This window comes from Schistocerca nitens, chromosome 7, assembly GCF_023898315.1.
Source record: "Schistocerca nitens isolate TAMUIC-IGC-003100 chromosome 7, iqSchNite1.1, whole genome shotgun sequence".
NCBI lineage: Eukaryota > Metazoa > Arthropoda > Insecta > Orthoptera > Acrididae > Schistocerca > Schistocerca nitens.
This window is the reverse complement of record NC_064620.1, coordinates 209,025,770-209,047,535: the sequence shown is the minus strand read 5'-3', so window position 1 is coordinate 209,047,535 and position 21,766 is coordinate 209,025,770.

Here is a 21,766-nt window from a genome sequence, read left to right as displayed (position 1 = left end):
ATAAAAGATATAATATTACGTTAAAAGTTTAACATAGTAATACAAGTATTACAGTTAGAATCGGTGTGTTTGCCTAGAGGCAGCGTAACTGGCAGCGTGAAAGTACCCGGATTTCATTCATCCAGTATTTGAGAAAGAGAGCATTTAGCGACTTCGAACAAACATAACACATGATCCCGAACTCGGACGAAAATTTTCTAGCTGACACTTCCACAAAATGATGAAAGGAAAAGAAGTTTGTCGCTTACTACACTTTCGCTACCCTTCCAGTAAAACTTCAGCATCAGGCGTGACTTTTTAATACATTACTTCTTTACTACTAACGTCTTTACTACTAACTCTATTCGAATACAGATTTTAGACACTATCGAGGTATATCACTGAATGTATCTGCAATATTATATCACTTTACAACATGTAGTTCACGAGATATGACGTCAAAACCAATTAGAGGCTCGAAAAAGCCAGCTCTTGCTAAAACAAGGGCAAACTCCCATGCTACAGTCTCCCAGTATTTCATGATGAGAGAATTTAGCAACTTCCAACAAACTTTAAACGTAAATTTCAAACCGTTCCTAAACTTTTTCCCTCTAACATCCTTAAAGGCAAATATTTAACACAGTAGCCCACTTGCAAAGTAACCAGAGTTTTGCAGCTTTTAAATGGGAGTTCGAATCGCTAAAGAATCAGAGATGTACTGGTAATCTGCTAACAGATAAAGCGGGGAGCAAGAAATAGGACGTGGTGGTGGAAAACACTGACAAATTTTCTCTTATATATGACGATGACGTCCCTTTATTGTCGTACATCCCGAATTGCTTCACCACTACTTTCACCGGAAACACCAGCTGTTCGAGTTCTTCGTATTTTCTTTACACTGCGTGATTCTAGTGAAATACGAAGTCTGTTTCACAGTTCCACTAGAACATCTTGGGTAGTTGTTCAGAACGGCCGTTGTGGCCGAGCTGTTCTAGGAGCTTCAGTCCCGAACCGAGCTGCTGCTACGGTAGCAGGTTCGAATCCTGCCTCGGGCATGGATGTGTATGATGTCTTTAGGTTAGTTAGGTTTACGTAGTTTCTAAGTCTAGGAGACTGATGACCTCAGATGTTAAGTCCCATAGTGCTTAGAGCCATTTGAACCGTTTGTACTTGTTCATCCACCTCCAGTCACTACAGAACACATGTTATTATAAATTCAGCAACACTTGGGCAAACAGTACACAGCTTTATGTGAGACTTCAGCACTTTTCTAATTGTTTAACATTAATGTTGGCACATTTACATGTTTGATGATTCTGTGATAGAAGTACGTCAAAGAAGAGAGACGTTTGAGTTGTATGTCTGCCATCTCTCTTATTCTACATTAATAAACGCTTGCTTTTTTAAAAACACTTTCTCTAATGCATAACAGAGCTTGTATCTTCTACGCCCCTCTTACCGTCTCTTCAGCGTTATGAACATCGTAAGTCTCCAGCATCTTTTCTGGTAATTCTTCTTTTTGACCGACATTTCACTTTGTCCTGTGTATGAAACAGTGCAGCAAGATGTATAGTAAAGTATTATTCCACAATGTGTGTATCTGCCCCAGTTGTCGTTCCTTTTTTTGATGCAGTTTTCCAGCCCTATCGTCTGAACAATTTTTCCTCGAACTTTTTAACTTACCTACATTGCATTTCATATAATATTGAGCGTATTCTTATAAAACATTAATTGAAATGGGAATTCGCTCCGTTTATTAACTTGTGTTCCACAATCATGTACAGTATAATGCTCCAAATGAAAATATTATAGATTTTGTTCTGAATGGTGAAAGTGAAGATGTCATTTCTCTTTGCAGGTACCTGCGTCTTCTCGGTTTATTCGGCGTCTTCTCTTCTAGTCCCTTCATCGGCATTTATTCCACTACGTAAGTATCTGAATTTCATTTTGATTGTTATTCTTTGGCTTATTAATGACGGTGAACATTCTTGTTCACCACGAGAACCATGGCACTGACTTGTTTGGTTTTACGTTCCTAATTTGCACTAAACCTCCACAGTTTTCCCTTCGCAGAAAAATTTGAAGTTCCAATAGCCGCTAACCCACTTTACGTAGCCGCCAGTTGGGTGTGTTAACGTTTCTCTCATTCCACGCATTTCCTCTTAGATGTACAATGTAAACTATAGAAATTTTATATTTCAGATTATCCAATCTGATCTTCTCATGAATCTCTAAACAGTTTCTTGAATATTCATTTGTCTTTAAATTTAAAAGAACAACGTTCTACATTTGGAGGATTCGACGTCACTCTATTCTACCAAATGTTTTGTGAATCAACAAACGTTCTTCATATTCTTCAGCTATTGTCAGGTGAGAGTCTAAGTCCTCAGAACAGCCTGGGCATATAATCTGCACCCAGAAGCTCAAAGATTTTCAACAAATAAACTACAAATTTAAATAAAAATAATGTCAAGTGGAACAATAGAACCGTGAATTATCGAAATACATGTTGTAACCAAGTCTTTGGGCAAACTAGGGAACAGATTTTGAACTTTGACTCTTGAGTGTGTCGGAATCCCCTTCGTTTGAACCTGCCGTTACTCGACGTCTGCTGTGACTGAGGTGGGGAAAGTTCTGGTAGTATGTGATATCATACATGCAGAAGTACTGTCATGTATTTAAATCTCGCGTGTGTTGACAAATGGATACGTAGCGTAGTCCGAGTTCTAGATAAGTCCGTAAGGTGGAAGACTGTTCGTTAGTCGGCGAAGCCAACGAATGTGATGTGCTGAGAATAAATTTTTCTCTTAAAATAGTTTTTTTCTTCATAGACACAGTTGCATGGTATGAGCGACTGACAACATGCTTCGATGTACAGGGTGGTTAGTATTCAGGGATATGGCACGAACGAGCATTCGAACCAAAAATATATAGTAAATGTAAGCTATAACATTCATACCTTAAGAGCTAAGAGCACTGCTTCACCTTTTGTACTGTGAAACAAATCTATTCTACTGAAGGCTCTTCGCTTTCCATATTTTCGGAGAAAGTAGTATGGAACAAAACAAGAAAAAATTATCCACTAAGCTTGAGCTCAAACACGCATATCTTGTTCACCTGTCTCGGAATTCCAGTCCTGCCATCCCTTGTTATGTATCCAGGCATTGAATTTGTTGTTGAGAATACTGGATCATTCGGAAGAAACAGTAGCGTTCATCAAGTGAACAGCATATGAGGAAACGATATGCAACACATGGGGAAACGACATACTATTACGTTTTGCGATGCTCCACCCAGTTTCCACCTTGTATCGTTACAACTTCCTTGATGATGTGCACTACTTGACGGCATCCAGCAGAACTGAAAAAGTTGTTTGTTAAACTTTAATGAAATCGGAGTTGATAGGATTTCTGATGGCTCACTCCTTCTACTCCGTATAATAATTTTCTCACAGTAAGTGAGAACGTTTGTCTGTAATGTGTTGTAGTTTTTTTTGCTTATTTTATTAATTATTTATCTGGTTTGGTTATAAATTGTCTAATTAGGACTCTGTAAACTATGTAGTGACTCGTTCCATGAAGTAATGCCTGTGTTTTGTCCCACAGAACCTGATAAATGAATAAGAAGTAGAACAAAGACAACCTTGGAAAACCGTTTCTTTTGGCCCACAACGTATTATTAGTAGCAGTTCGAATTCGGGGTGCATATAAGTCAAGGATGATTGATAGGTGGGTAGGGGATGCAGAGGAAAAAGCTAGAAACAGAATTTATTTCCAGTTTCAGAAAATGTGTTATGGTCAGTCTGATGGGTTGGCTACGTGTTCCCCACATAGTTTTGTACTATTTGGAATTTTCGTGGACAATTTCGTACAAGCTTTCTTACTGAAAGAATCACAGCTTTACGGAATAAAATACTGGTTCAGATATGTGGATGAAACGCTACGTTTTTGTGGCCGGTAGCACTAGAGAATTAAATGCCTTACTAAAACATTTAAACCCTCAACATGTTAGTAGCACCAAACATTATTTTCTGGTGGAAGCTCTTTTTTTCATCGAAAGTTTGCGTCTTTTACGTGTGTGCTAACATTCAGATTATATTCAGAACTGTAAAGGAATCACACTTCATTCGTAGGTGGACTCTTTCAAGCGTTACCGTAGTGATTTTATTTCCATCATTTCACTTTAGATTTGTCACTCTAAATCGAAAATATTCTTCTGTGAACTACACTATGTGATCAAAAGTATCTGAACTCCCCCCAAAACATACATTTTTCATGTAAGGTGCATTGTGCTACCACCTACTGCCAGGCCCTCTATATCAGCGACCTCAGTACACACTAGAAATCGTGAGAGAGCAGAATGCCTTGCTCCGCACAACTCACGGATTTCGAACATAGTCAGGTGATTGGGTGTCGCTTGTGTCATACGTCTATACGTGTGACTTCCACATTCCTAAGCATCCCTAGGTCCACTCTTCCCGATGTGACGGTAAAGTGGAAACGTGAAGGGACACATACAGCATGAAAGAGTAGGGGCCGAAATCGTCTGTTGACTGTCATAGACCGCCGACAGTTGAAGATAGTCGTAATGTGTGATAGGCAGACATCTATCCAGACCATCACACAGGAATTCCAGACTGCATCAGGATCCACTGCAAGTACTATGAGAGTTAAAAAATAGTTCAAATAGCTCTGAGCACTATGGGACTTAACAGCTATGGTCATCAGCCCCCTAGAACTTAGAACTACTTAAACCTAACTAACCTAAGGACATCACACAACACTCAGTCATCACGAGGCAGAGAAAATCCCTGACCCCGCCGGGAATCGAACCCTGGAACCCGGGCGCGGGAAGCGAGAACGCTACCGCACGACCACGAGCTGCGGTCTATCACAGTTAGGCAGGAGATAAGAAAACTATAATTTCATGGTCGAGCGGCTGCTCATAAGCCACACATCACGCCAGTAAAGGCAAAACATCGCCTCTCTTGGTGTAAGGAGCGTAAACATTGGACGATTGGACAATGGAAAAACGTGACGGATCACGGTACACAATGTGGCTATCCGATGGCAGGGTATGGGTATGTCGACTGCCCGGTGAACGTCATGTGCCAGCGTGTGTAGTGCCAACGGTAAAATTCGGAGGCCATGGTGTTATGGTATGGTCGTATTTTTCATTAAGGAGGCTTGCTTCCCTTGTTGTTTTCCGTGACACTATCACAGGACAGGCCTTCTTTGACGTTTTAAGTACTTTCTTGCTTCCCAGTGTTGAAGAGCAATTCGGGTATGGCGATAGCATATTGCTACGCGATCGTGCACCTGTTCATAGTGCACGGCCTGTGGCGGAGTGTTTACAGGACCCCCTGTAATGGACTGGCGTGCACAGAGTCCTGACCTGAATTCTATAGAACATCTTTGGCATGTTTTGGAAGGCCGACTTCGTGCCAGGCCTCACCGACCGACATAGATATCTCTCCTCAGTGGAGCACTCTGTGGAGAATGGGCTGCCATTAACCAAGAAACCTACCAGCACCTGATTGAATGTATGCCTGCGAGAGTGAATGCTGACATCAAGTTTAAGGATGGGCTAACACCGTACTGAATACCAGTTTTGCCGATGGAGGGCGCCAGGGACTGGTGAGTCATTTTCAGTCAGGTGTCCGGATACTTTTGATCTCATAGTCTCTTTGAGAAGATTAGAAACTGACTAAACATTCCAAATATACTCTCAGTATTTATGAGAAGATTTCAGAGTAAATATGGGTACAATTTTTCGTCAAGCGGTCACGTTGTCACCACCAGTTGCGCTGATTAACCGACTACTTTGAAGATGGCGTGCCGCTTTTATCTCTTCTCTTTCTCCCTCCGACCAACCGCTCTTTTCACCGCTCGCGCTCTTTGCATCCTCTCCGCTCCTTCTCCCATCTACCAATTGGTTTATCCTCAGCTTGTGTCCTGGGACACGTAGCTGGTGGCATCTTCGTTGTTGATCTGCATGTTCCGCAAGAAGAGCTACAAGCAGTGGGGGAAATTCGGAGATCCCTACGTCCTGTACCCACTGTGGAACCGGCGGTAACAGAGTAGCAACCTATGGAAGATTCAGATATTCTTTTATTCCATTTTGTGGCTCATTTATCCCGAAAGATGAGATGAATCCTCTGGAACCACCAAATAGGTACCGTCTGTCGCCCACCAGTTAAAAAATGTGCATCGCTTTATGTTGTCAAAGATGATCTCGGATTACAGAACCCCGAGGTCTATCACATATCCTGCCAATGTGGCAAGACATATTATGTAGATCAGATGCCACATAACGTCGAAATTCGTTGCCAAGAGCACGAACGGTACACATGATTGCTGCAGGATAACATGTTCTCACTCGGGGAAAATTACAAAGTATTGACTCTTTTTTCATGATTGATCCGTATTTTAATACCAGTAAGGGAATCGATCTTCAGTCATTCGATCTACCCATCTAATGTTCAGCATTCTTCTGCAGTACTACATTTTAAAGGCTTATATTGTGCCTCTTGTCCAAACTGCTCATTATTCCATATTTTCCTTCCGCACATGGCGACATTCCAGACAAATACCTGGCGAAAGATTCCCTAACAGGTTAATTAATATTAGATGTCAATAGCTCCCTCATTTTGAGAAATGCTTTTCTTTTTACTACCAGTCTGTATTTTATAGCCTTTCTACATCGGCCATCGTCAGTTGTTTTCCTTCACAAACAACTAAAACCAACTACAGCAGCCGATATGCATGTAATAAATATAAAAAAGACTTAGGTTGTAAGTTCATGTGCATTTTAGTTTATAGGCTACCGGTTTCGGCGACATAATCTGTCGTCACCAGGCCTTAAACAACAAATTTACACCAGTATTAAGAACACGAATTGCAGTGAATAAGGATACTACCTGTAGATAAATGAAAACATATTTTTGGCCAGATCAATAAGATATGAACACCTTTGAAGTATGAAGCGACCAGATACAAAGGTTCCACAACTTATGTTTATTATCTCTATGTATGAAAGGAAATTGCCTGACTGACTGGCTTATTATCACCCAGCACAAACCACTAGGAACAGAAACTTGAAATTTGAAGACGGTGGTCATGTTATAGAGTAGGCATCGTTTAAGAGTGGATTTTTTGAAATTCCGTTCCGAAAGGGCTGAAGTAGGGCATGATTTGTTTTTTGAAAATATGCCGCTACTAAGGCAATTTGGAAGCTAGAACTACGAATAGTGGTATTTCATTTCTCGGACATAAATATACTCAACGTTCAGCACTTCTGGGAATCCAATTCGTGAGGGGGTGAAATAGTGGGTGGAAATTCTATATTTCTTTAAAAATAAATTGTTATTAAATATCTGCTAAAGCACTTTTAAAGCTACACCTATGAAACTTCATATATAATGTACGGTCAGAATTTAATTAAAATTATGTTCCGCGTTTTTGGAAAGTCAGTCCCTAAGGAGATGAAATAGAGGATGAAAAGCTTTATGAAAATACTTCATTATGAAAGCAGAATCTTTTTTTGGCCAGAAGTACATTCGAAAAAGACCATGCCTCTGTGGCCTTAATTAGCATGAAAAGTTAGGAACACATTGCAATTTGTTAACCACGTCAAGAAAGCTATTTAACAGTCGCTGCTAGAAATAGGCTTTATCAAACTTTCATACAAAGGAAACAGATTTTTAAAATATTAATTCTTCATTAGCCCTAATACATGTTTATAAAAAAATTTTGTTGTAACTACTAAGCAAACTAATGATAATTGATGACAAAATAGGCACCATTTTTAAAAGCGATTCTGTTTACAGGATTATCCATTGTAGGTGAGAGAACTCAGTACCGGGTGTAACCATGGCGTTAATGACTACAGCCTCACTTCCCGATTTCTCTCTTCCTTCTATTTAACTCGCTATATGGAATTAAATTGAACCTGCTCAGACAGTTTAATTATGCAGCAGTGGCAGTCATGTACAGGCATACAGTGTGTACATTTATACAGGGCTATTTCAAATGATTGATGCGATTTCATAAATTCACTGTAGCTCCATTCATTGACATATGGTCACGACACACTACAGATACGTAGAAAAACTCATAAAGTTTTGTACGTCTGAAGCCGCACTTCATGTTTCTGTCGCCAGAGCGCTCGAGAGCGCGGTGAGACAAAATGGTGACAGGAGCCGAGAAAGCGTATGTCGTGCTTGAAATGCACTCACATCAGTCAGTCATAACAGTGCAGCGACACTTCAGGACGAAGTTCAACAAAGATCCACCAACTGATAACTCCATTCGGCGATGGTATGCGCAGTTTAAAGCTTCTGGATGCCTCTGTAAGGGCAAATCAACTGGTCGGCCTGCAGTGAGCGAAGAAACGGTTGAACGCGTGCGGGCAAGTTCACGCGTAGCCCGCTGAAGTCGACGAATAAAGCAAGCAGGGAGCTAAACGTACCACAGCCGACGGTTTGGAAAATCTTACAGAAAAGGCTAAAGCAGAAGTCTTACCGTTTACAATTGCTACAAGCCCTGACACCCGATGACAAAGTCAAACGCTTTGAATTTTCGGCGCGGTTGCAACAGCTCATGGAAGAGGATGCGTTCAGTGCGAAACTTGTTTTCAGTGATGAAGCAACATTTTTTCTTAATGGTGAAGTGAACAGACACAATGTGCGAATCTGGGCGTAGAGAATCCTCACGCATTCGTGCAGCAAATTCGCAATTCACCAAAAGTTAACGTGTTTTGTGCAATCTCACGGTTTAAAGTTTACGGCCCCTTTTTCTTCTGCGGAAAAAACGTTACAGGACACGTGTATATGGACATGCTGGAAAATTGGCTCATGCCACAACTGGAGACCGACAGCGCCGACTTCATCTTTCAACAGGATGGTGCTCCACCGCACTTCCATCATGATGTTCGGCATTTCTTAAACAGGAGATTGGAAAACCGATGGATCGGTCGTGGTGGATATCATGATCAGCAATTGATTCATGGCCTCCACGCTCTCCCGACTTAACCCCATGCGATTTCTTTCTGTGGGGTTATGTGAAAGATTCAGTGTTTAAACCTCCTCTACCAAGAAACGTGCCAGAACTGCGAGCTCGCATCAACGATGCTTTCGAACTCATTGATGGGGACATGCTGCGCCGAGTGTTGGAGGAACTTGATTATCGGCTTGATGTCTGCCGAATCACTAAAGGGGCACATATCGAACATTTGTGAATGCCTAAAAAAACTTTTTGAGTTTATGTATGTGTGTGTAAAGCATTGTGAAAATACCTCAAATAATAAAGTTATTGTAGAGCTGTGAAATCGCTTCAATCATTTGTAATAACCCTGTACATTAGCGATGGGCATAACAACATACAAAGTCTATCAAAGAAAAAGAAGAAATTTGTCTGTGCCAACCATACAATCTATGCAAGCGAAGCAGCGGAAGCTAGGCTAGTGTGGATATAAAAAATGAGAAGCGTCCAAAAGTGGTTAACCTATTGATAAAGTATATTTTGTAATTATGCCATCAAAAGGTTAAAATAACAAGAAAACTTTTAAACTATAAGATGGAAGAATTGGTACTCTACATCCTAATCATAGGCATGTAAAATTTCAAAATGGAAACGTGATATGACAACAAGTATGCAATTCAAACTGCTTACTCGTTATCAGAAAACTCAATAGAAACAGTGTCAGAGACCGGAAAGAGTAAAACGACCTACCTGTCATTAGTAGGTAGTAGTAGTACTAGTAGTAGTAGTAGTGGCCGTAATACCAATAGTGAAGATCCTTATAGCGATACGCTGTCAAGTTCGCAGTAAGCAAACGCTATAACGTACACAATATGATCAAAAGTATCCGGACACCTGGCTGAAAATGACTTAAAAGTTCATGGCACCTTCCATTGGCAATGCTGGAATTCAGTATGTTGTTGGCCTACCCTTTCCCTTGATGACAGCTTCCACTCTCGCAGGCATTTGTTCAATCAGGTGCTGGAAGGTTTCTTGAGAGTGGCAACCCATTCTTCACAGAGTGCTGCACTGACGAGAGGTATCGATGTCGGTTGGTGAGGCCTGGCACGAAGTCGTCGTTCCTAAACATCCCAAAGGTGTTCTATAAGATTCAGGTCAGGCCTCTGCGCACGTCAGTCCGTTACAGGGATGTTATTGTCGTGTAACCACTCCGCCACAGAACGTGCATTATGACCAGGTGCTCGATCGTGTTGAAAGATGCAATCTCCATCCTCGAATTGCTCTTCAGCTTTGGGAAGCAAGAAGGTGCTTAAAACATCGATGTGGGCCTGTGCTGTGATTGTGTCACGCAAAAGAACAAGAGGTCCAAGCCCCCTCCATGAAAAACACGACCACACCATAACACCATCGGCGCCGAGTTTTACTGTTGGCACTACATACACTGGCAGATGACGTACACCGGGCATTCGCCATACCCAACCCCTGTCATCGGATCGCCACATTGTGTAACGTCATTTGACACTCCACAAAACGTTTTTCCACTGTTCAATCGTCCAATGTTTACGCTCCTTACACCAAGCAAGGGGTCGTTTCGCATTTACTGGTGCGATGCTTGGTTTATGAGCAGCCGCTCGACCATGAAATCAAAGTTTTCTCGCCTCCCGCCTAACTGTAATAGCACTTGCAGTGGATCCTGATGCAGTTTTGAATTCCTGTGTGATGATCAGGACAGATGTCTGCCTGTTACACATTACGACCGTCTTCAAGTGTCGGCTGTCTCTGTCAGTCAACAGACGAGGTCGGCCTGTACGCTTTTATGCTATACGTGTCCATTCACGTTTCCACTTCACTGTCACATCGGGAACAGTGGACCTAGTAATGTTTAGGAATGATGAAATCTCACGTACAGACGTATGACACAAGTGACCCCCAATCACCTGACTACGTTCGAAGTCTGTGAGTTCCACGGAGCGCCCCATTCCGCTCTCTCACGATATCTAATAACTACTGAGGTAGCTGATATGGAGTACGAGGCAGTAGGTGGCAGCACAATGCACCTAATATGAAAAACATGTGTTTCTGTGGTTTTCCTGGTACTTTTGATTACATAGTGTATGTATTCTCGTCTATGTGGAAACAAAGTGCTCCAAGTCCAGAAAGGGTAAGCTAACAAAGGTCGTGCTCTACAAGCATTTTTCCGCTCAGCTTATTCCATGATTTGGCCTCTTTGTGGTGTCGTTAGTTCACTGTATGGCTCCAATGGCCGCTGTGTTGATTAGCTCAATGAGGGAAAATCAAATGGCTCTGAGCACTATGGGACTCAACTGCTGAGGTCATTAGTCCCCTAGAACTTAAAACTAGTTAAACCTAACTAACCTAAGGACATCACAAACATCCATGCCCAAGGCAGGATTCGAACCTGCGACCGTAGCGGTCTTGCGGTTCCAGACTGCAGCGCCTTTAACCGCACGGCCACTCCGGCCGGCCTCAATGAGGGAGCGGGTGGTTAAACGTGCCGGTGTTTCGTTCGAGTCTACCTGAAACTCCCCTTTGCTAGCATTGATGTCGAGTTCTATTGATAACTTTCTGGGAGTTCCCGCAGCTGTTGTGTGTTCCGAACTGAAGCTGTGGTGTGGCGCTTTATGTTCTGCGGTTGCCACCCAATGGCCCACACAAACTGAGGTCTTGTGTCCGCTCTTGTTGCAAGCGTGGAATGCTGCATTCCAATGTGGGCAGTATTTGCGTCTCTGCTAGTTGTAATAGTCTAGCACTACGTCATAAATATAGCGCTAAGTTGTCGCTACCATAGGGATATGTATCTAGAAGCATATTGTGCTCTTCACAATGAAATACCTCTCAAAGTGTTCATAAACCACCTCTCTAGCGATCCACTCTCGAGTAGCGCGAAGACAAAACGATCACTTAAATCTTTCAGTGCGAGCTCTGTTTCCTCCTATTTTGTTACAAAGACCATTTCTCCCCACGTAGGTGGGCGCCAAGAAAACGTTCTCAGATTCAGAGGAGGAAGCTGGCGACTGAAATTTGGTGAAAATATCCTGCCACAGCGAGAAATGCCTTTGTTTTAATGACTGCCATCCCTCCTCGTGTATCATATCTGTGGCAGTGTCTCCACTACATAGCTTTAAACAAATTTGCTTCTTAAACTTCTTTAAACTTTTTCCACGTTGTCTGTCAGTCCCATCTGAAGCAGAATCTATATGGCACAGCCGTATCTAGAAGAAGGCGGATAAGCGAACTGCAGGTAGTCTTTTTAATAGACTGTGGTGCCTATAAATCGCAGTCTCTCATTCGCTTCCGCCACGACATTAAATAAGTGATCGCTCTAGTTTAAGTTATTTACCACTGTAATCCTTAAGCATGTATAGTTCCCTGACACTGGAAGTGTAGAGACTCGCTCCATTATTTCAAAGAATATTAATTTTTGTAAAATATTTGCTAGCCAAGATGGCGTATAAGAATTTGATAGCTAGTTTCGACGGTTACCAGTCGTCTTCAGATTAAAATATATGCAGCAGTGTCTAAGATAAGAGGAAACGTCGTCAGCCGGGTGTTAACAACGCAAGGGAATGTCAGCTTTGCACTCATACTTATAACATGAATAAATCGTAAGTTCAGACAACATTCTTCTAGTACTTTCAAAGTGACATGAACAATAGCCATGCTGTCTAGTGACAGCGACAGTACACGAAATCAGTACTGGTATGCACCTACGATTTACTCATGTTACAGGTGTCACTGCGAAGCTGACATTTCCTTGAGTTGTTAACAGCCAACTGACCAGGTGTCCCCTTAGCTTAGCTGTTCCTGTAAATATTTTGATATGAAAAAGCCCGATAACCATCGAATCTCGTTATCAAATTTATTAAGTGCGACTCAGGTAATAAAAATTATACAATATATCAACACTGACCTTGCTAAGTATTTAGTTGGATTTACAGGCTTCACACTGCAAGAACTTACGTGTAAACGAAATTTAAAGGATTCCTTTTGAGTATTCATGTGGATTAATTCAAATTTTTCATTATCCATAGTCAATTTCCACTATTCACACCATAGAGTATCTCGTCTAATATACAAATATCTTGTCTGTCACAAATTTTTTGAAGGAATGGTACGTGAAACCGTGTCTGCTGAACGTTATCGACAACGTACTCTCTCAGCATTTACTAATTGTGGCACTATACGGCATTGCTTTATTGTTCTACGACGGTTAAGTACAAAGCTTTATACTTTGATATTTAACACCCTTTGTTCTGCTGGCGCTGTCTCAAATAACTGAGCCACTTTTAGTACAGTTCCAAAACTTACATCTGGTTTTTTAATGATTTCTTCTTTACCAGTGTGTAATCGTATAAGGTATGGCATTTAAAGCTGCAAATGCGGCTAATTCTCTATAAACTGCTACCCTGGATGACTGTAACTGACCGCCTTTCTTTTGACACTCAATGAATCGAACGAGAGAAACAACTAAACGAGCGTGGAGCTCGTAATAAAAATTCAGACAAATAACTGCAGATAGCAGAATATGTGCAAGTACTAGGGGGTAGAGGCGCTTTAGCTTTTGCACCACGACGTACCAAGACCTTATGCCTAACATGAACTGCGGATCCAAAATAATAGGAAGAAAACATTAAACAATAATTAATTTGTATAGTAGTGTGAGCAAAGCATCGAATACAGTAACACATGTGGGCAATGTTATTATAACCTCGAAGTAATTCACGAGGATCAACAGCTGACATTTGAAGTTCAAAAGTGCAGTTTCGCACCATCAATCACTACGTATACTAAAATTAGCTAGTCTGAATAACCAATGCGAAAAACTTGCAACAGGTCTGTTACTCATGGATACAAGCATCAGCTGTAGCAACTAATTACGGTACACTGCTGCTTGACATGCCGTAAAAGTGTTAAAGTACACATAGTCGTGGAAATTATAACGTGTCCACTGAAATACTGAAGTGCCACACTGGTACTCGACACAAGTGCATCCATCAACACTCACCAACGGTGAAAGACAAACAAGACCGCAGACCAGCAAACGACACCACGTGCCCTACCACTCCTCTTTGAAATTCTAATATCTGCTTTTATTACATGAGTCTTCGAGATTTTATTATTTGTACTGAAGATGGCCATACAGTGACTGAAATCGATTTGCTGTGATAAATGGCTTCAAAACACTTACGACCGATGCTGCCACTTTTATTGTCTACAATAAAAATATACGGAATATGGGGATGCTGAGGCATTTTGAACAGCTTGCTGTCCGGAAGTTTGCGTCACATTTCATGAACATTAGCGCCACCGTCCCAGAGGACGCATGATGTTTGCGCCATTCTCGACAGAGACTGAAGTGAACTGCCAGTATGCACACCACTCATGCGCAACAGCGGTGCCAAAACCCCATACCAGATCTTTTATATCATAAATTTTTGTTAGATCTGTAAGAGAGTTATCTCACTAACTTCATCTCATATCTGTTATTCCGACACACACACACACACACACATACTCACTCACTCACACACAAAATAATGTTGCTAATGACCACTGTTTTTTTTTAGGAGCGTAGAAAAGACTTTAGGCAATAAACCACGTCTTTCTTTTGCTGCAATATGAAAATTAAGAGCTGTTATAAATGCTAAAGTTAAATCGACTACCTCATACAACGAGTAGTGATGTAGTTTTGATTCTCGTCTCTAAAAACTAAGGTTATGTAATTATTTTGTTGTTCGTTTGCAGTTACTGATCAGCAGTCCTTGTAGATAATGAAATTTCCAAGCTGCAGAATGAAATTTTGCCGGCCAGGGTGGCCGAGGGATTCTAGGCGCTACAGCCTGGAACCGCGCGACCGCTACGGTCGCAGGTTCGAATCCTGCCTCGGGCATGGATGTGTGTGATGTCCTTAGGTTAATTAGGTTTAAGTAGCTCTAAGTTCTAGGGGACTGATGACCTTAGAAGTTAAGTCCCATAGTGCTGAGAGCCATTTGAACCATTTTGAACCAAGCTCCAGTGCTGCAGCACGCCGCTATAGGACCAAAAACAAAATTGTCATTGAAAAAACGATGAGTTGTCGATACGTTTTCTGTAACTGGACTGGAGCAACACTGCAACAATCCATACTATGTTGGTGTAAAAAGAGAGAAACAATGCACAGTCATATGACACACTGGTCTAAATGACAGAGAACAAACTGGAACGCAGTCACTTTGTGAAGAAGTCATAAGAGAAATAAAGCTCCGGTGCTCTAAGACCAGCATATTGCAATCGAGGTGACTGAAGAAACGTAGAAACCGGTCATCGATCAGTTTTCAATATCCTGCGCGACATTTTGAACTAGGGGAAATTCGCCACACCCTAGGTCGAGCGGCTGCTCGCACCCATTCTAAAATCACACGAAACTGAGCAACAGTGGAGATGTTGGCGCCGCCGTGTCTGACTAACTTTTGTAGTAGCCTACTCACCATTAATGAGTACGATGTTTATCACTATAACTCCGAGGCATAGGAATAATGGAAACAGTAGAATAATGTGGATTCAGCATCTCCGAAAAAAAGGTAAGGACCAAACGATCTTCGGGTAAAGTGGCCTGCATGTTTTCTGGAACTGACATCGAGATGAAGCTCATAAGGAACAAGTCGCTACAGTTTCAAATACCGAACCCTCCTGAAGAGGCCCCAGGAGGTTGCCAAGACGAAGCGCCAAGGGAAACTCGCTAAACCAATGTTTTGCTCCACAACTATCTATTCCGCTCATTGATCACAGGTCACAGTAACACACGCTGTATCTTTGATCTGTCTAAGTTTGCTTCAACACCCGCGTTTTCCTCACTCGGCTCCTAGTGACATCATCGTTTTTCTCAATTGAACTGTTGCGTGGCTGGCGTTTATGTAATGGGGCCAATCCGGTTTTTGAGGTGGAGCGTTTCTGGAACAGGAAAAATTCCGACTCTATTATCACTGCTCCCTTCGAGTCATACATTGGTGGAAAATTGTACCGCTTTGAAGAATGAATACGTAGAAAAGAAGTATAAGTCAACCTGGTCTAAATTGAGTGTCTTTGGGTAAAATCACAACGTTCTGGGAGCCAGGGTCGATCCAACGCACTGCTTAAACACATTTACATATTTTCTCTCCTCCTCCACCCTCTCTCTGTCCACCCCCTCCCCCTCATTCTGTTCGTCTCGTCCACCATGTTGTTTTTATCCCTGAGGTCTCCCCACCTCCTCCTCCTTCTTCCTTCTCTGTCCTCTTACGTGATACCATTTTCACACCCACCCTCACCCGAGTAGTAGGTAGTTCTTACGCCCACAGTACTTTCCAGACAAAACGTGGTTTGTGTGAAATCGATTCAGTGGCTTAGGATTATATTTCAGAGGACGCCGACGTCACAGGTTCCAGTGCTTGCCGCTAGGTCACCCGTTCCGCAGGAAATGTGACTTAGTACGTTGATGGCCTGTAAGGGGAATGCCTCACAATGTAGTTTGTTGTTCAATGATTGAGACGGATTGCCACGATCGGCATTGGAGAAGATGGAGCTAACTGCTGCGTAGACATGCCCTATATCCTATGAAGTGGATGCTCAGTTACCTTAGTGGACGACGGTTTCGGACACAGGTTTCTATCCGCAGTTCACTTTTTTCCCAGAAACCTCTAAAGTCTCCAGTGTTTTATGATGTACAGGAGAGACATAAGCAGCGGATGGAAACCCGTGTCGTAAACCGTCATGCAACGAAACAACAGAGCATCGCGTTCATAGGACACAGACTCTGTCTACGCAGCACCTAGCTCCATCTTCTCCACAGCCGATCATTAAATAATAAACAATATCACCACAGTTTTTGCCTACGGTTCGTCTACCTACAAAGTCACGTTTGCTGCTGATCTAGTGGCAGTCGCTACCGCCTGTAACTTGACGTTCTTTAGCTTCTTTGGATGGCGTTTCTGGACGTGGGTTCCCATCCTCAATATGTTCCTAACGATACTCAAAACAGCCCCTCGAAGTTCGTCAGTATCATTCTGTCGTTCTGTAGCATACATGTCTTCCTCAGCCATTGAATCGACTTCAGTCAAACTTGATTCACATACCACTTACTGTCTGGAATGTGCTGTGGGCAATAGAGCCAAACTTGATTCTCATACCACTTGCTGTCTGCAAAGTGCTGTGGGCAAAAAATCGGCTAGAATTAGGTTGAGGGCAGAGGTGAAAATGGTGTGAACAGAAGATGGGGATTAGATAAAAAGGCTGGAGGAAGATATGGACAGAGAGAGGTCCTGGACATGAACAGAGATAAGGGGAGGAGGAGGTAGACAAATAGAGGGTTAACAAAGACAGGAGGTAGGAGAAGAAAGACAGGGAGAAGGGAGGAGGAAATGAGTTGAAGGGGAGGACGACATAGACATGGCATTGTAGGGGACAGAAAGAGTAAGGTGGAGGAGAAGATAAGTACAGAGGAGGAGTGCAAGAGATAGACAGAGAGATGATGGAGGAGGAGATGAACAGAGGGAGGGGTCAGAAGGTGGATAGAGAACAGGGAGGATATGGACAGAGCGAGTGCAGGGAAATGGATAGAGAGTGGGGAAGAGGAGACTAAGAGGAGGAGATAGAGAGACTGAGTTCAAGAAGAAGATGGACAGAGACAGAGTGAAGGAGGAGATGGACAGAGATTGCGAAAGAAGAGATGGTTGTCTGGTGGTAGACGGAGAGAAGTATGAGGGGTAAGTGAAAGAGTGAGGGGGAAGAGGAGATTAACAGAGAGAGGGGAGAGCAAGAGATGGACAGAGGGTGGAGGAGTAGACAGATGGAGAGTAGGGCTCAAATGGTTCAAATGGCTCTGAGCACTATGGGACTTAACATCTGTGGTCATCAGTCCCCTAGAACTTAGAACTACTTTAACCTAACTAACCAAAAGACATCACACACATCCATGCCTGAAGCAGGATTCGAACCTGCGACCATAGCGGTCGCACGGTTCCGGACTGAGCGCCTAGAACCGCTAGACCACCGCGGCCGTCGGAGAGTAGGGGAAGGAGAAGATAGTCAGAGAGACAAAAGAGGGGGACAGAGAGAAGGAGGAAATGGACTGGGAGCAGGGAGTAGGCTAAGGGCGAAGTGAGGAGGAGGAGAAGATAGAGGAAGTGGGAGATGGACAGAAAGGTGAGGGGGGGGGGGGGGAAGGATAGGGAGATGAAGGAGGAGTTGTATGCAATGTACATCACATACACAGCCGCAGCCAAAGGTAATGAGCTAGCTATGTGTTAAAATCATCAACAAAAGAGGCAGGTGGTGCCCATAACTTGTCAAAGAGGGCGAAGGAGCAAACTGAGGTTCGAGACACTATCTTTCCCTTGGATGCAACCTGCCCCTACAAGACGGAAACGCGTGAATTAACTACATTTGATGTACATCCACAGAAGATGTGGCCTACAGTAGAAAATGAGTCAACATTATCTCTCCATTGACCAAAGTTTCCTAATTAGTCCCTCCTTCGGATATCCAGGAAGGGACTACCAATGGCGAAGTGGCCATGAGAAGAATATCGAATAACCAACACTCAGGCAGCATCAAACCATTCTGAGAACTGATGAAAAGTGAGAGAGAGAGGCAGAGAGAGAGAGAGAGAGAGAGAGAGATAGAGAGAGAGAGAGAGGAGGACGAAGAGAAACACTAGCATTGTCGCAACTTGTTTTTTCGAGGAGGTTACACGACTTTATCAATGTCTCCTGTATAACTGATGTTGTAGCAATTGTCTTCTTTCTCTAGACGTCCTAATTATTTCCAGTTTGATAACATATTCAGAACCACAAAGAGTTACTGCGACTGCAGGGAGGCGTCCGTAGCGGCGGCGCGTCCTGCGAGACATTTCCGCGAAGGCGCGCCGCCGGGGGCTGCCGCCCTCATTAGCGGGTGAGCGGTGCCCCCCGTATTTACGCGGGCAGCCCGCGGGGCAGCACGAGAGGCGCGCCGCTCTAGTGCGGTTGCCGTGGCAACGGGCGCACGCGTCCTTAGCGCCATTGTTTGCCGCGGCCTCCCTCGGCGTAGCCACCTGCTACTCTGGCGGTAGGCTGAGTAAACATGTGGAATTGCCACTGCGCTGGCAACTCACGGAGCAGGAACTCTGGAAGCGTGTTCGCGCCACGACCCTGCACTCCGCAGTAGTGACAGCCGCACTTCAGTCCGATTTAAACTAGTTGGCGTTCGGCAACTAGCTGGCTTGAGCGCACACATCTTCAGCATACAGATGTCTGCCGGGAATTTTCCGCTCGCACTGTGTTGTATTTCCGTTTAGTAATGCGTTATGCCTGCTAGTTTTCACAAAGTCACCTTACAGTGTCCGAAATTCAGGGCTCTTAAATTTTAGGCTTTCTTCACATACCGGTTAATTTTAGGTGCTTGGGCAGCACAGCGAAATGGCAGCGCATTCAGCGTACCCGCTTTCCAACGGGACGATTCCTACCTTTGGATAACATTTTACTTCGTTTTTTTAATAATTTCAAAAATTAGAAAAACTTTTAAATACAGTAAATGGCCCAAAATAGTGTCAGTTAAATCGTAAAGCAATTTGTTTAATTTATGTGATGACTTTTAGAGCTAATCAAGAGAAAATACGAATTTCAATTAAGTTTTTATTCTCAAAAAGTCGAATAATACCAAGTGCATTTTAATGGAGGTAAATTACATCTTTAATTAACACTGTAACAAAATTTTGGGTAGGGTTTTATTTATCTAAAAAGTTTTACGACTTCGCCTATTTTTCAGTCTCGTATTTTACATACAACCACCAGAATGATACCTTTCATAAAAACATTGAAAAAAAAGGTTTTGACATCCTGCACAAGTGATGAAGGACGATTGTATACAGGAAAAACCTTTAGAAAATATACGGTGCAAAAAATACTCCGTTAAAGTTTATGAAACGTCTCTTTCGTCAGAGAGCCTGGAAATGTACCAGGTATACCGGATAATTTCTTTACAAATTAGCAACGAAAGTTGAAGATGAACTATTGATCCTATTTTTATACATTCACCACGGGAATTTCTTTCTCTATTATTTTCAGTCAGATAAGCCCTATTTTCTATATGCCTTATTACATTTTTCACCTGTCTATAAAAACAGACGTCGCAATGCTGAGCGCGACTGCTACGGTCGCAGGTTCGAATCCTGCCTCGGGCATGGGTGTGTGTGATGTCCTTAGGTTAGTTAGGTTTAGGTAGTTCTAAGTTCTAGGGGACTTATGACCGAAGATGTTGAGTCCCATAGTGCTCAGAGCCATTTGAACCAATCGCAATGCTGAACAAGGCGTTTGCACATCTTTTAACCACACCTTCGACGTTTAACTGTATAATGACCCTTTAGAGATTTCATTAGCAACTTCTGATACTTTCGCAACGTCTTCATTAACAAACACTTTTAATTAAAGACTTTTAAAAATTCTGACAGTATGTCACAGTACAGAGAGCTCCACTGTTTGCGAAAGTCAAGACTAAACTGGCATGTCACTTCAAGATTATAGAGGAATAAAGATGAGTACAAACCTATATGTGGCACTGTAGCAGGTAAGGACTATTGGTCGATTAGTTCCATGGGCCACATCGTCTATACCCTGGACGACTGGAAAAACGTGGCCTCGTCAAATGAGTCCCAGGTAAGAGCCTGATGGTGGGGTTGCAGTGTATGCAGACCCCACGAACCCATGGACCCAAACTGTCAACAAGGCACTATGTAAGCTGGTGCTGACTTCATAACGGTGTGGGCCGTGTTTACCCGGAATGTTTGGCTACGTGAAGACCATTTGCAGCCATTTGTTGACGTCATGTTGTAACCTCCCCACAGAAAAATTAATAGTGACAGTGGACCATGAACCAAGCGTAAACTCCCCACAAAAATAATAACTAAATGAATTTGTTAATATTGTAACCTCAGAACAAAATTGATTTTAATGTAACCTCTGAACAAAATTGGCTCCCATTTATAATCTGTGTGCAAAAATACATTCACATTTAATGTAACCTCAAAATTCAATTCGTAAATCCGGAAACAATAATAAAAAAAACAAATTAGTAACCTGATAAATTTTATGAGGACAGTAGCGCTGCCCTTCGGCCCTGTATTCTGAATAAAAAAGCAAAAATTCTTACCTCAATAAAAAACTGCAAATATATCTGCTCTTGTGTAGAAATTTTTTGACACAGCTTCGTGCAATGCTGGCGTATATTTTTTTTATTCTTGGAAGGAATGATCATGCATTGGAAATATTCTTTAAATTGAAATGAATGCTTTTCTTTAAAAAAGTTACTTTATATTATAAAAATTATTATTGGGGCAATTTTTTTTGGAACAAATAAATGACAATTAACATACATTATTAGATATCCGCAAGGCTGCTTCTTTACCTTTTACAATAATACCCATCCTGCAGAGTCCTGACCAGAGTCCCGAGCCGAGCAGACAGCCGACACACGCCGACTCCCGCCGACTCACGCAGACTACTCAAGACTACTGTCGACTCGCGCAGACAAGCGCAGACTAGCGACAAGCAACTAACGACATACTACTCTCTGGTCAGAGACTCTGATATGCCTCGCCCATCGCCGGCAACGCATACGTCTTACATAACCCTCCACTGGGGGGGCAAAAATTTGGCAGCGATGGTGAGTCAATTGGACTTGCCATGAGCAACAAATTTTTCTTAATTAACTAAGTTTACAATCACAGAATATATATATATATATATATATATATATATATATATATATATATATATATATATATATATGTGCAG